This window comes from Ursus arctos, unplaced genomic scaffold (assembly GCF_023065955.2).
Source record: "Ursus arctos isolate Adak ecotype North America unplaced genomic scaffold, UrsArc2.0 scaffold_13, whole genome shotgun sequence".
Lineage (NCBI taxonomy): Eukaryota > Metazoa > Chordata > Mammalia > Carnivora > Ursidae > Ursus > Ursus arctos.
The window spans coordinates 53971402-53985242 of NW_026622797.1; positions in this window are offsets into that span (position 1 = coordinate 53971402).

A 13841-nucleotide genomic window follows, 5' to 3' on the forward strand; every position below is an offset into this window, starting at 1 on the left:
ACCCATAATGTATCATTGCTGATCATTGTCAAGATTCATTCTAAAGTGATTTGAGTGATAAGAAATGGCTCTAAGGTAGCCTCAGTGCTATTTGAAAATACTTATATCACAGCTGTATTCAAAGGCTGTCATGTCTATACTACCAAAATTCTCCAGAGAATGCAGATATCCTCCGGAGAATTAAATTGTTCATTAACTTTCAAATTTCCCTCTAAGTCTGCCAGACAATATAAACCAGTCAACAGTAATCAATCTCCTGTAAAGTGCAGAGCACCATACTTGATTGGAAGAAGGTAAAATAAAGAATAGACTGCCGTAGTCCTCCAGCACCTCGGAGAGGGACGGATCCTTCAGTATCACTTCGGGATCATCTTCAGACACCAAACAGAAGCCAAGCTACTGGCCACCCACCTACTTCCATCATGATCCAAGACCTTCAATAGATTCCTGGGCTTTTCTGCCAAAGGCAAATCCTTTGAAAAGGAAAGAAATTGTGTGGGAGTGCACATACACATGCATGTGCATTTGTTTCATTCTTTGTAGTAATAGTAGAGGGCAAAATGCTCAAAGAAAGTGTATTTACTACAGAGGATGATCATGTCTCTACTTGTTTGGTGGACTTGACTTAGTTATTCCACTCTGGGATTTCCTATAAAGACTTGTTTTTAGAAATAGATTTTAAGTTTATTTTCCCCTTCAGATTTCTCAAGAGTTTCTGGAGATACTGATTTCAAATTTTTCCATTTAAACAATCAGAATGCTTAAAAGATGTGTAAACTCCCTTCAAATCATGGCAAATGGAAACCAAAGCTGCTGGGTGGTCAAGCATCCAGGAATGGGAGGGGAAAGCTTGTGATGAATCATATGGAGTAGAGCAGACTGGAGAGAGAGGATCCATATTCCTGCCAAATTTTATTTTGTTTCCTTTTCTGCTGTTTTTTAACGGTAGACATTTGAATTTTAAAATGATTAGCTTGGGGGCACCTGGGTAGCTCAGTTGTTAAGCGTCTGCCTTCGGCTCAGGACGTGATCCCAGAGTCCTGGGATCGAGCCCTGCATTGGGCTCCTCTGCTGGGAGCCCTCTTCTTCCTCTCCCACTACCCCTGCTTGTGTTCCCTCTCTTGCTGGCTGTCTCTCTCTCTGTCAAATAAATAAATAAAATCTTTTAAAAAAATAAAATGATTAGCTTGGAATTTACTTAATTTTTGCAGAAGAACATGTCTTATTTTGATTTTCTGTTTGCTAGACTTCTAATTTGTATGTTGCTTACCTCCCAAATATGATTGGGATGGAGATAGTCAAAATCTGTTTTGGGGCCATCTGCTTTGAGACTCTCTGATGTGGTGATTTTGAAACATGAAACTAAACCCTAAAAATAATGAACGTCTCATCCTGGCTCTTCTCATTATGATGTTTTTGTCTTAATAGAAATTAACCACCTTTACTCTAGAAAAAGAATACTTCATATTTTGTATGAAACTTGGAAATGAGGAGCCAGATTATTTCACTTGAGAGAAATTCACTGAGATGTGTAATCTTACCTTTTGGGACCTTAATAAGAATACACAGAAACTGAATGAGTTTTCTTTTTTGTTTATTATTAAAATGAAAGCTTCCAGTTGACCTCGCTGCCTTTCTGAAGATAATATGACATGAATAAGTAAGTGCACAGGCCCTGGAGTATGGCTGCCTTGATTTGAATCTAGTCTCCCCCACTGATAGCTATTGACCTTGGATAAATTACTTTACCTCTCTGTTCCTTGGTTTCTTCAGTTGTAAGATGGGGATAATAATAGGATCTTTATTATTATTATTATTATTATTTTTAAAAGATTTTATTTATTTATTTGACAGAGATAGAGACAGCCAGCGAGAGAGGGAACACAAGCAGGGGGAGTGGGAGAGGAAGAAGCAGGCTCATAGCGGAGGAGCCTGATGTGGGGCTCGATCCCATAACGCCGGGATCACGCCCTGAGCCGAAGGCAGGCGCTCAACCGCTGTGCCACCCAGGCGCCCCAATGGGATCTTTATTATAACATTGTTCTGAGTACAAATTGAGTTAATACACATAAAGTGCTTAGAATAGTTTCTGTCTGTCATTCCAGATTTTTTTTTCGGGTCTAAAACATCTTAAATGATATAGCACTTTAAGAAAAATAAAAGTTAATAACAAACTCTTGATGATTAGTAACAGTTTTCTGGGTTTAAATGCTCCTTTTGAGTTTCTTTATCCAATATTTCAGAGACTCTTGATACTTTCATTACCTTGGTGGAAGAAAAAGAAGGAATGAAATGCAAAAGCACAGTGGGAAGATTTTTAATAGAGTGTCTTCCCAGATGAAGGAGCATTACAAGTGCTGCAGTCTTCAACATAATCTGTGGCTGCTGAACTTAATAATAAATGCATTTTGGCTTCATCCACTTTTTTGGTTCAGTTAAAGAGAAACATGATCTTTGGTGCATTGTCAAAAAAAAAAAAAAAAAAAGCCTAATAAGACTTCAAGGCACCTAAACATTCCTACAGTGGTACAAATTTGTTCTCATAAAAAATGATTGTATACTGAAAAGAGAAATAAAATAAGGAAAGATTTTGGGAGGTTTCTTAACTATCTAGAACATATCTAACTATACATTCTTTGTTACTAAAAAGGTTCTGAATGGCACTGATGGTAGAAATTGCTATGTTTCCTTGACTTCAGCTGATTTTTTGCTAAAATCATTTATCTCCAGTGGTCTAAAATTGATGTGGATGTCCCTATTCTCAGCCCTGCATGACTCACTCCTATTGAAACATCTTCCTGTAATGCACTGATTTTTCTGTTTCTATGACAATGATGGAGTTAGCAGGATTTTTTTTCTCTTGAAAATGTAAAACTATTGGGCAGAGCCTAAAAGCCTATAAGATTCATTTTTATTTAAATTAAAATATATTTTGATAATGACTCTGTAAATGCCACTAGTAAAATCAACGCTGGCTTTTGGCATATGGAAACATACTTTGACCTTGAAACATACTGTTTCAAGATGCCAGTGGTGGTTCAAAAAAGAGAATTCCTCCTTTCCACTTAATTCACACTCCATTGAATTACAGAAACAGGAGTTAACTCTGTCAGAGTAGTAATTTTCAAGTAAGTGACCCCAGGAACCACAAGGTCAGAGTACCCTAAGGTTATTTAGTATTGTTTATAAAATTTAAACTTTTACTTCAATCAGTCCATCAGTCCCTGAAGGGTTAAAGATGAGCTTGGGAAAAGGACAGGGGGACTTTGGAGGCCATTTCCTCAAGCTTTCAGCATTTGTGGCAGGTTGAGTCACACCAGTCTTATATTAAGTGATGCATAATTCAGTGATAAATTGGTTTAGCTCTGCCTGTTACAAGTCGGGCCTGAGGTTTTACAGGGGTCAATCTAGAGGCACTGTGGCTGTTCCATGTCATTAGTTTTCATTCGGTTGCAATGTGTAACCACTCTAGCACATGTCTTTCATTAGTGGGTACAATGCACGCTTTGTGTGTGAACATCCTTAGATGGTAAAAGCCAATTTAGAGCTTTCTCACCTTCCTTTTATGTCAGTGGATTCCATCAGACCCACATGTGTATGGAGCTAAAGGTTTTTGTGTTGGGGTCAGGCTCATTTCCCATTTGCATTGCATCCTGCCCAGCTGATCCAGGCTAGAAGCTTTCTCTGAAGTTAATGGGTGTTGAGCACTGAATAAGACCATAGTGTCAACTTGCCAAACTTCCTCCTCTCTGGATTTTAGAAAGCTCATGTAATCCCACTTCCTTTATAAAGCTTTCTTTTGCTAAGTGGGAGAAAAAGAGTTATTTTTTTCCATGAACTCAGATATAAAACCCAGACTTTTGTTTTCTATCAACACTTGCACCCCTTGCCCGCCCCCTACTGTTCCGAATAGTACTTAACAATGTAATTAGCTTTGGGGAGGGTTTCCGTGTGTGCAAGAAGTTATCTGTGTGTTAATCTTTTGTAGGCATATATAACAGCAATTACTACAAAGCTAGGAATTTTAAATATTTTGTGGGACATCTACAGTAACAGTGAACACGTGGACATTTTATAAAATGAAATTGTTTTTTTAGAATTGTCTTTTCAGTTGAGATTACAGTTGTTTGGGAAGAGAGTAATGTAACTGCAGTGGGACAAGTACTCTGAGTGAGCCAGGTAGTCATCCTTATGTGCTCAGATTGTGTACCTGAATACCTAGTGTAGTGAAAAGAATGTGGCTTTGTGTTTAGACCAACAGGGGTTTACATCTGAGCTTTATCACTTCTGTATGTGAAATTCTGGTGTGATTATTGGAGATTGTTTTCTCATTTGAAACATGGACATCATAGTACTTCTCTCTTGGGGTTGTTGTAAGTATGAAATGAGATAATATATGCAAATAAGCCTAGAGAGGTGTCTGGTACACAATCGGCCCTCATTCATTCATTCAGCGAGTACTCTGAGGACCTACCATGTACCAGGCACTGTTTGAAGAATAGAGGATACAGCAGTGAATCAAAGAGACACACACACAAAATGCTTCATAGTGAGATAAGCAAGAAAATACATATAGCAAACCATGTATGACATATGTTTGGGTGAATGCTATGGAGGAAAACAAAATAGGTTATGGAGTGTTGGAGTGCAGGGCAATTCTGGTGTCATAGGATGATCAATAAAGGCTTCTCTAGCAAAGTGTCTTCAGTAAAGACTTGATAGAGGTGAGTAAACAGTGTGGATATTTGGAGGAAGAGTGTTCCAGAAAAGGGAACAGCCAGTGGAAGGAGTGTGCTTGCTTGTGGTTGGCTAGTGTAGTAGGGACAAGAGTAGTAAGAGATGAGGCCACAGGGGCCATTTCACTTAAGACTTTAAGGCCATTATAAGATCAGTGGGTTTTCATATGAAATGGAAAGTAATTGGAAGTTTTTGACCAGAAAAGGGATGTGATCTTGACTGAGTGTCTTAAGTCCAGTTCTCCTGGAAACAGGCTCTGAGATGCTTCGTTGTGTGTAGTAGGTTTATTTTAGAAATGTTCTCAGATGCAAAATCTCTGAGTGAGTTGGGGAGCAGAACTGTCAGGGGGAGGAGCTGAAATGTGATACAGTTGCAACAGAGGCCTCTGCTGATCCACAGGGAGCCCTGCAAGCTGCCATGGCTCACATTGAGGAAAAGGGGTGGAGCCTTTGTCTCTCCACATTGATCAGTCACTGTTTATGCCTTAAGGGAAAGTCAAAACTTCAGCGAGGCAGCTCCTGTTAGATGAGGGCAAGTCCAAGAGGAGACTCAGGTGTAAGCCATTGGCAGCCAATGCTCCAGGCTGTTGGCATAGCACGTAGTTCAGTTCTAAAGGGGGCATCTTGGTGGTACCCCATAACATCCACCACACTCAAGTTTTATCAAGACCATGCTGGCTGCTATGTTGAGAATATGCCATAGGAGGAAAGGGTAAAAGGAGGGTGACCAGTTAATAGTTATTGAAAAAACACAGGGGAGGGATGGTAGTGTCGTGGATCAGTTGGAGATGAGAAGATAAGGGATACTGGATACATTTTGAATGGAATACTGACAGGGTTTGCTGATGGATTGGATGTAGGCTGTGAAAATAATAAAGGAATCAAAGATAATTTTAAGGTTTTTGCCTGAACAACTGGAAGGAGAAATTTGCTTTTAATGGAAGTAGGGAAGACTGTAAGAGATGCAGGTTTGGGAGAGGGGGAGTGAAGAGCTAAATTTTAGATGTACTGAGTCAGAGATTCCTACTAGACATCCAAGTGGGTGTGTTGAGTAGGTAGTTGGCTATAGAATCTGATTGGGAGAGGTAATTTTGGAATCCTTGGCATGTACATGGTATTTAAGACAGACTGATTGGGATTACCAAATGCAGTAAATATATAAGAGAAGTTCTGGGGGTGATCTCTTAGGTCTAACTTCCTTTGGCCACCTTTGTGATTAGTAATAAGTTAGTTTCTTAGATAAGGAAGGTCCTGGCTCCCCTTCCTCCCCCAGTGAGCTGTGATAGTTGTCTAACAGAGAGTTTATGGTAGACAGAATTACAGCTCCCCAGAGATGTCCATGTCCCAATCCTCAGACTTTGTGAATATGTTACCTTACATGGCAAAGGAGTTTTGTAGATGGGGTTAAGGATCTTGAGATGAGAGGAGTAGCCCAGATTACCCAGGTAGGCCCAATGTAATCATATGGGTTCTTATAAGAAGAAGGCAAGAGAGTCAGAGTTAGAAAAGGAGATACAATGTTGGAAGCAGAAGTTGAAGTGATGTTCTCTGAAGATGAAGGGATGGCCGTAAAGCAAGGAATGCAGGCAGCCTCTATAAGCTGGGAAAGGCAAAGAAGTGGACTCTCTATCGCAGCCTCAATAAAGAATGCAGCTCTGCCAACACTTGGAATTTAGCTCGTAAAACCCATTTTGGACCTTTGAACTGTAAGATAATACATTTGTTTTGTTGTTATGTGATAATTTGTTACAGCAGCTATAGAAAATTATTAAGCTAACTATTGTCTATTTTGTCCTGTAGGGGCTAAATTGTGTTTGGGGAATTAGGAGTAGGTAACCTTTAAGGGTCTAAAATTCTGATGTTTGCTTATAAATGAAGATTCCTTTTAGTTTTTCTGCCTATATATCTATTGATCTGTTGATCTGTCATCTGTCTATCCATCCATCCATCCATCCATCCATCCATCTTCTCTCTTTCTGATAAATAAAAAAAAGTTTCAAAATTGTTACAAATTGCCTAGTCCTCTAGGGTAATTTTACCATTTTGTGAACATGAGACTTATACCATGTTGACTGAAGGTCTCTATTCTCTTTTAAATAAATTGTTTTGTTTCGTTATTGAGGGTGTAGGTAAATAAATATAGTATTTACAAAAAAATAATAACTTATTTCGTATTTCCATTAGATGTGCTTTGGGTTGTTTTTACATTATCTATGAAATGCTTTGAAAGATGTCTGATCAACTCATGCTTGCCAACATTAATGGTGCTAAAAGTATAATGTGAAATTCACAAAAAATTATTTTGTGTTGCATTTTAGTCTAAGTTAGTGAAGTTTATTCTATGAATAGATTTTTTTTCCCTACTGGGTTATTTAAAAAAAATGCAATTAAGTGCCTCCTGTTTTTTTTTTTTTTGTAATGATTTTTAAAAAAGATTTATTTATTTGAGAGAGAGCATAAATGGGGAGAGGGACAGAGGGAGGGGTGAGGGAGAGAATCTCAAGCAGACTCAGAGAGAGAGAGAGATAGAGACAGAGAGAGAGGGAGGGAGGCGGAGAGAGAGAGCGGGGAGGGAGAGAATCTCAAGCAGACACCCCACTGAGCGCAGAGCCTGACATGGGTTTGACTCTCATGACCCTAAGATCATGACTTGAGCTGAAATCAGGAGTCAGATGCCTAACCGACTGAGCCCCCCAGGCACCCCAACCATTTTTTTTAAAGCATCTCTGTTGACAATTACAAATCCTTGCCTTCTAAGAAAATTGGAATTTTATATTCCAGGATATTCTGAATATCAGACTCAGTGGAACAAAGTGGTTAAGAATATGGGTTTTATCTATAAAATGGGAATAATAATATCTTCTTCACAGGCGTATTCTTCATAGATTAAGGAAGAGGATGTATGTGTATTAAGGTTTTCTAGAAATACGGAACCGGGGCGCCTGGGTGGCACAGCGGTTAAGCGTCTGCCTACGGCTCAGGGCGTGATCCCGGCGTTATGGGATCGAGCCCCACATCAGGCTCCTCTGCTATGAGCCTGCTTCTTCCTCTCCCACTCCCCCTGCTTGTGTTCCCTCTCTCGCTGGCTGTCTCTATCTCTATCAAATAAATAAATAAAATCTTTAAAAAAAAATAGAAATACAGAACCAAGAAGATATATCTAGGAAGAGATTTATTGTAAGGAATTGGTTCATACAATTACAGAGGCTAAGAAGTCCTATGATCTGCCATCTGCAAGATAGAGAACCAGGAAAGCCAGTAGTATAATTTAGCCCAATTACGAAGGCTTGAGAGACAGGAACATTGAGGCAAGGAGAAGATCCATGTTTTAGCTCAAGCAACCAGGCAGGAAGGGCCAAATTCTTCTTCCACCTTCTTCACCTATTTTTTAAATAAGTTTTTAATTTTAATTCCAGTATAGTTCACAGTCAGTATTATATTAGATCAAGGTATACAATGTAGTGAATCAGTAATTCTGTACATTACTCAGTGCTCATCATAAGTGTACTCTTTAATCCCCATCACCTATTTCACCCATCTCCCACCAACCACCTCCCCTCTGGTAACCGTCAGTTTGTTCTCTATACTTAAGAGTCATTTCTTGTTTTCTCCCTCTCTGTCTCTCTTTCACTCTTCTTTTCCTTTGTTAATTTGTGAGTGAAATCATATGGAATTTGCCTTTCTCTAACTGACTTATTTCACTTAGCATTATGCTCTCTAGCTCTGTCCCCCTTGCAAATGGCAAGATTTCGTTTTTTTTAATGACTGAATAAAATTCCATTGTGTGTGTGTGTATATATGCATGTATATATACACATATATGTATTTACATACCACATCCTCTTTATTTATCAATACACGGACACTTGAACTGCTGCCATATCTTGGCTATTGTAAATATTGCTACTATAAATATAGGGCTGCATGTATCCCTCTGAATTAGTGTTTTTGTATTTTTTTTGGTAAATACCCAGTAGTGCAATTACTAGATCATAAAGTAGCTCTATTTTTAACTTTGTAAGGAACTTCCATACTGTTTTCCACAGTGGCTGCAGCAGTTTTTATTCTAACAGTGCACACGTGTTCTGTTTTCTCCACATCTTCACTAACACTTGTTTCTTGTGTTGTTGATTTTAGCCCTTCTGACAGATGTGAGGTGATATCTCATTGTAGTTTTGACTTGCATTTCCCTGATGGTGAGTGATGCTGAGCATCTTTTCATGTGTCTGTTGGCCATCCATGTGTCTTCCTTGGAGAAACGTCTATTCATATCTTCTGCCCTTTTTAAATTGGGTTATCTGTTTTTTGGATGTTGCACCTTCTTCATCTGTTGAGGCCCTCAGTGGATTGGATGATGCCCACCCATCCTGGGGAGGCCCATGTGCTTTACTGAGTCCCCTGATTCAAATGCTAATTCCTTCTGGAGGCACACTTACAGACACAGCCAGAAATAATGCTTAACCAAATATCGGGGGGATCCCATGATCCAGTCAAGTTGACACATAAAATTAACCATCATGGTATGTAAATCCAGTGCTTGGAACATAGTAAGAACTCAAGAAATGGCAGCTGTAATGATAGTTATTCTTATCCTTCCATAACAGCTGAGTTAGGAATTAGAAGCCTCAACACCTTTCTGAGAATATTCCTCATTATGCCCTTGTGCTCCTTTATTTTAATGATCCGTTTATCAAGCAATCAGTATTCTGCTGCCAAAAGAATTTATAAGCCAATTAACCCTGGTGGCTGGACACTTCCAGCAGCATAACATTGTCCTGCATGTCACAATCAGTGCAGGGAAAGAAGAGTGCATGGTCTCCAGAGGCACATTATTCATCAGCCCCTTTGCCATAAAATGTGCTACGTTCGTGAAGCATTCCTTGGTTATATTTTTATTTTACAGCACCCTGCATTGACCATTTTGCAAAATAATGATGCTCTCTCCTTATCAGCTCATCTGCTGCCAGTCAATAATTTATCTGAATGGATTCTTTCAGCATCAGTATACAGTACAAGTCCAGGTGAGGCATTGGCTCTAATAACAGTGGGCCATGGTGCAGCAGACAGGATTTAAAGTGCCCATTGCTTACACTGGCAAAATGGATGCTAAGTAGTGTTTGTTGTTTTCTGGAAGGGAAAACATCTGGAACTATGTACAAATTGTTCCCAGAAGAAAATGCACCTTTGAATGTGTGTAAAAATCTGAAGCTGGCGTTCATTTGGAAGTCTGGCTTTTATGCATATTTAATCTTATGCTTTGTTTTATGTCCAAGGAATAAAGCTTCATAGCAAGGGAGCCTGGTATAATATAATCAGGTGTGTTTAGTAACTTTCGGGGAAAATACCCTACCTTAGACTATAATTCTCTTCTATCTCCATCTTTTTTTTTCATACTGAGAGCATTAATTACTGTCAAGATTTCTTCAAGGAAAGTTTGAATTTTTATCTTTCGACCCTAGTCCCCTTTCCAATTTGAAATGATTTTTGAAGTCATTTAGGTGGATGCTGAGCACTTAAAGATCATATGTCCATTGTCCAAGAGTAAGTACAAAGCAAGGACTTGCTTACTTCATTAGAAAGCTGTAGTGTCCACTGTTCTTAGGGTAGGAGGGCAGTGGAAATTGTAGGGAGACAAAGAAAGCACTTGGTTGTTGGGGGAGCAGGTTGTCATTTCCCCAAATTCCTACATCTTCCCTCCTCAGAGGATAATTTTAAAACTTTTGTTGTAGATGATGAATTAAACTTTATTTCTTGCCTCTACCTACCCCCCCATAACTTTTAATCAGCTAACTGCTAGCATGAAAAATTGAGTGGGATTTTTCCTTGTAAGCTTAAAATATTTGACAGCCTGTTGTCAACTTTGATTTTGTGTGAGGCCATGCTTGTCATTGTCATAGCTGATGGAAGCCGTTTGGCTTCCAAATAGTTCCATATAGGAACTTTTTGTGTGGTTTACATTCATAAATTTAAATTATCCTTAAGCCAATTCCAGTGGTTAATTTTACCCAAGTTTAATAGAGCAATGGATTCGTGAATTACCATTGTGAAAGTTTAAGAATGGTCTTGTACTGTTGAAGCAAAGGATAATGACTTAAAGCATTTGCCAGTGTTTGGTTATGAATTACACAACAAAACTCGTGCACTTGGAGGCTTCAGTGCAGCTGCAGTGAGTAATGAAGCTGGGTTTCTCGAGGGACAAGGTATCATGGCTGTATTTACCATCTGATTGGATGGAGTTTCCTACACTTTAGGGAGACTGTGACTTACTTCTGAAGTCCTGTCTGCATGATTCTCATGGTGGAAAGAAATTTTCCAGAAATGGGAGTCTAGGGAAATAATAATTATTTCTTTATGCTGCCGAGACTTGAGTGGATGTTCAACGGTCCTTGTTTAAATTCATAACTTGTGAGAAGTTTTAGGGCAGCTTTTGTTCAGTTGTGAATATAATTATGTATTCAACTAGCAATGGAAGTATAAATAATTCACTTTTGAACACTTTGTAATTAGCTGAGACATAAATACTGGATCAAGGGTTTCAGTGACAGAATTTCCATTGGAGTTCATGCTTTTTATTAATTATTTTCCTCTGATACAGTTAAAACACTCCTAAATATACTTTAGCATATGTGCATGTGTAAACACAAATGTTCACATAGGTAGGAGTATCATATGCTATGTCCAACCTCAAAAAAGGCTAAGAAATTTAATGAATAGGGCAGCCCTGTCATGAATCCTAACTGTTTCCTGATGAGATAAACAATGACTCTTAATTAGAAGCTAAAATTTTTAATTAAGATGATTCTGCAGTAATTATCTCAGTTGTCTGCTTCACTGGATTTTAATGAAAAAGATTGATTAGGTATAAAACTAGTAGCATAATTAAACATTCAGGGTTGCACTGGCCACTGAGGTGAAAGTAATGTGATTAAAGCCTAAAGTACATTCCAAAAAAAACCCCAAAAAACCCAAAAAAACCCAAAACCCCTAAAGTACACTCCTTAAGAAAGTTATTTTAGGCAGTCAAATCTAGTGCAGTGCCAGCAAGCTTCATTTTTATGACTAACTTCAGCATCCTAGGGTAAAGACAGGTTCAACCACAATTGGCTTATTTACACAAAAATATTGAACACTTACTATGTGCCATAGTGATGCAGTAGCATAAAGCATGGTCTTTAGAATTTGATATATTAGTTCAAAGTCAAGTTCTTTTACTGAGCAGACTTGGGGTATTGAGAAAGCCATATAACCTCTCAGCACATTTGTTATCCCACATTTAAAGGGGGATAAATAATGCTTCTTTTTGTAGTTTTTGAGTTCATAAATGAGTCAACAAATATTTAGCCTTTACCACAGTGCCTGGTACAGAGTAGATTCTCTATAAATAAGGAGTTGTTATAACCATAACTTTTATTTTGAAAATGTTCTAGAATTTCCTTTGAATCGGTCAGTAAATGTAGTGTGTAGACTCCTACCAGTTCACAAAAAACTTAAGCAAAGAGAGAGAAAAAAATGGTGTCAGTAGTTGATATGGAGGACTTAAAAGCTTGAAGATATTATTAATTTTCTTTGCAACAGTAATGAGCAGATGTTAGAAGTTAAGAAAATATTTTTAAAAGCTGGAGCAAATTCTCTCTCTTTTTGCCATAGTAATACTGTCTTCCTGGATATACAGAGTAATTGGTTTTTTAGAATTGGTTCATTTTCTTATTTGCTTTAAAATGTAGGGTTCATGAACAAATTTCTGGATCTGCTGGGATCAATTCACATTATCTTAACTAGTCTCTGTCAGCCTAGAATGCTTTGTTTGCTAGGAAGTTGGTACGAGTTAAGAAGATGTGCATAGTGTTGGATGAATTAATCCAACCTAGCTTCATAGACATGTCCTAACTTTATAATTCTCTCCTTGGCACTGTGCTATGATCATCTGAGCTAGCCACTGACAGAACCAACATGATGCTGACTAGGGATGAATGAAGAAGAAATTCAGAATAATTCAGGTAGGTTGAGGTTAATAACCAGATACTTCATAGAGCATAGAACAAGTTTTAGGCAATTTGACCTATGAGGTGCCTAAATTTCTATGCTGAGAAACTGCTAAGGCATCCTTGAATATTGCCATTATAAACACTGCATTTGAAGTCAGAGGGACCTGGATTTGAAGCTTAGATCCTTGGGAACACCTGGCTGGCTCAGTTGGTAGAGCATGCAACTCTTGACCTCAAGGTTGTGAGTTTGAGCCCCATGTTGGGTGCACAGATTACTTAAAAAAAATCTTAAAAAAAAGAAGAAACTAAATCCTTGATTTACTAGTGGCATAATCTTATGGTAGGTGCCCTTTTTGTCTTCTTATCAGCATAATAGAGACTCTGGTATCTGTACATTTAATTAATGGGACTAAAGTGAGAATCAAACAAAATAGTGGATGTGAAAATAACAAATCATACAAAGGATGATTTATTTATTCCTATATTCATTTGTCGATGTTTTTTAACAACTGATATATATCCAAGCACTATGCCAGGCAGCAGAAATTCAAACATGAATGAGATATACTCAGGCCTTCAAGGAGTTTTCAGTCTAAGTGGGGAGATGTATGAGTCAACAGAAAATTATCATTTAGTGTGATAAATGCTGTGCTAAAACTATGTGTGGAGTGTTTTGAAAGCCCAGAGAAGCATCTAATCCAGATGGAAGAGTTAGGGCATGCTTCCTTGAGATATTGACACTTGATCTGAATTCTGAAGGATGAAGACATTAGTTTGGGGAATCAAGGTAGCAAGGGCATCCTAGACAGAGGGAACTGCTTGAGTCAAGTCTTAGAGGTGTGCATGAGAGAGCATGGGAGGTAGGGAACTGCTTTGGTAGGGACTGAGTTTAATGAGATTTCCCTTGGGAAGCACAGATAAGACAAGTGGTTGGCATGAATACAAGACAAGTATTTTGCATGTTGTCCTGAAGGCATTTAGGTATTATAGAGGGAGTTTAGCCAGGCTCATGGCATGATCATATTTATATTTCAGGAAGATTGTTTTGGTAGCATTGTGAAAGGTAGATTGGAGGGAAAAGACTGGTGAGAGGAAGAAAAACCAAGAGATGAGTTCATTC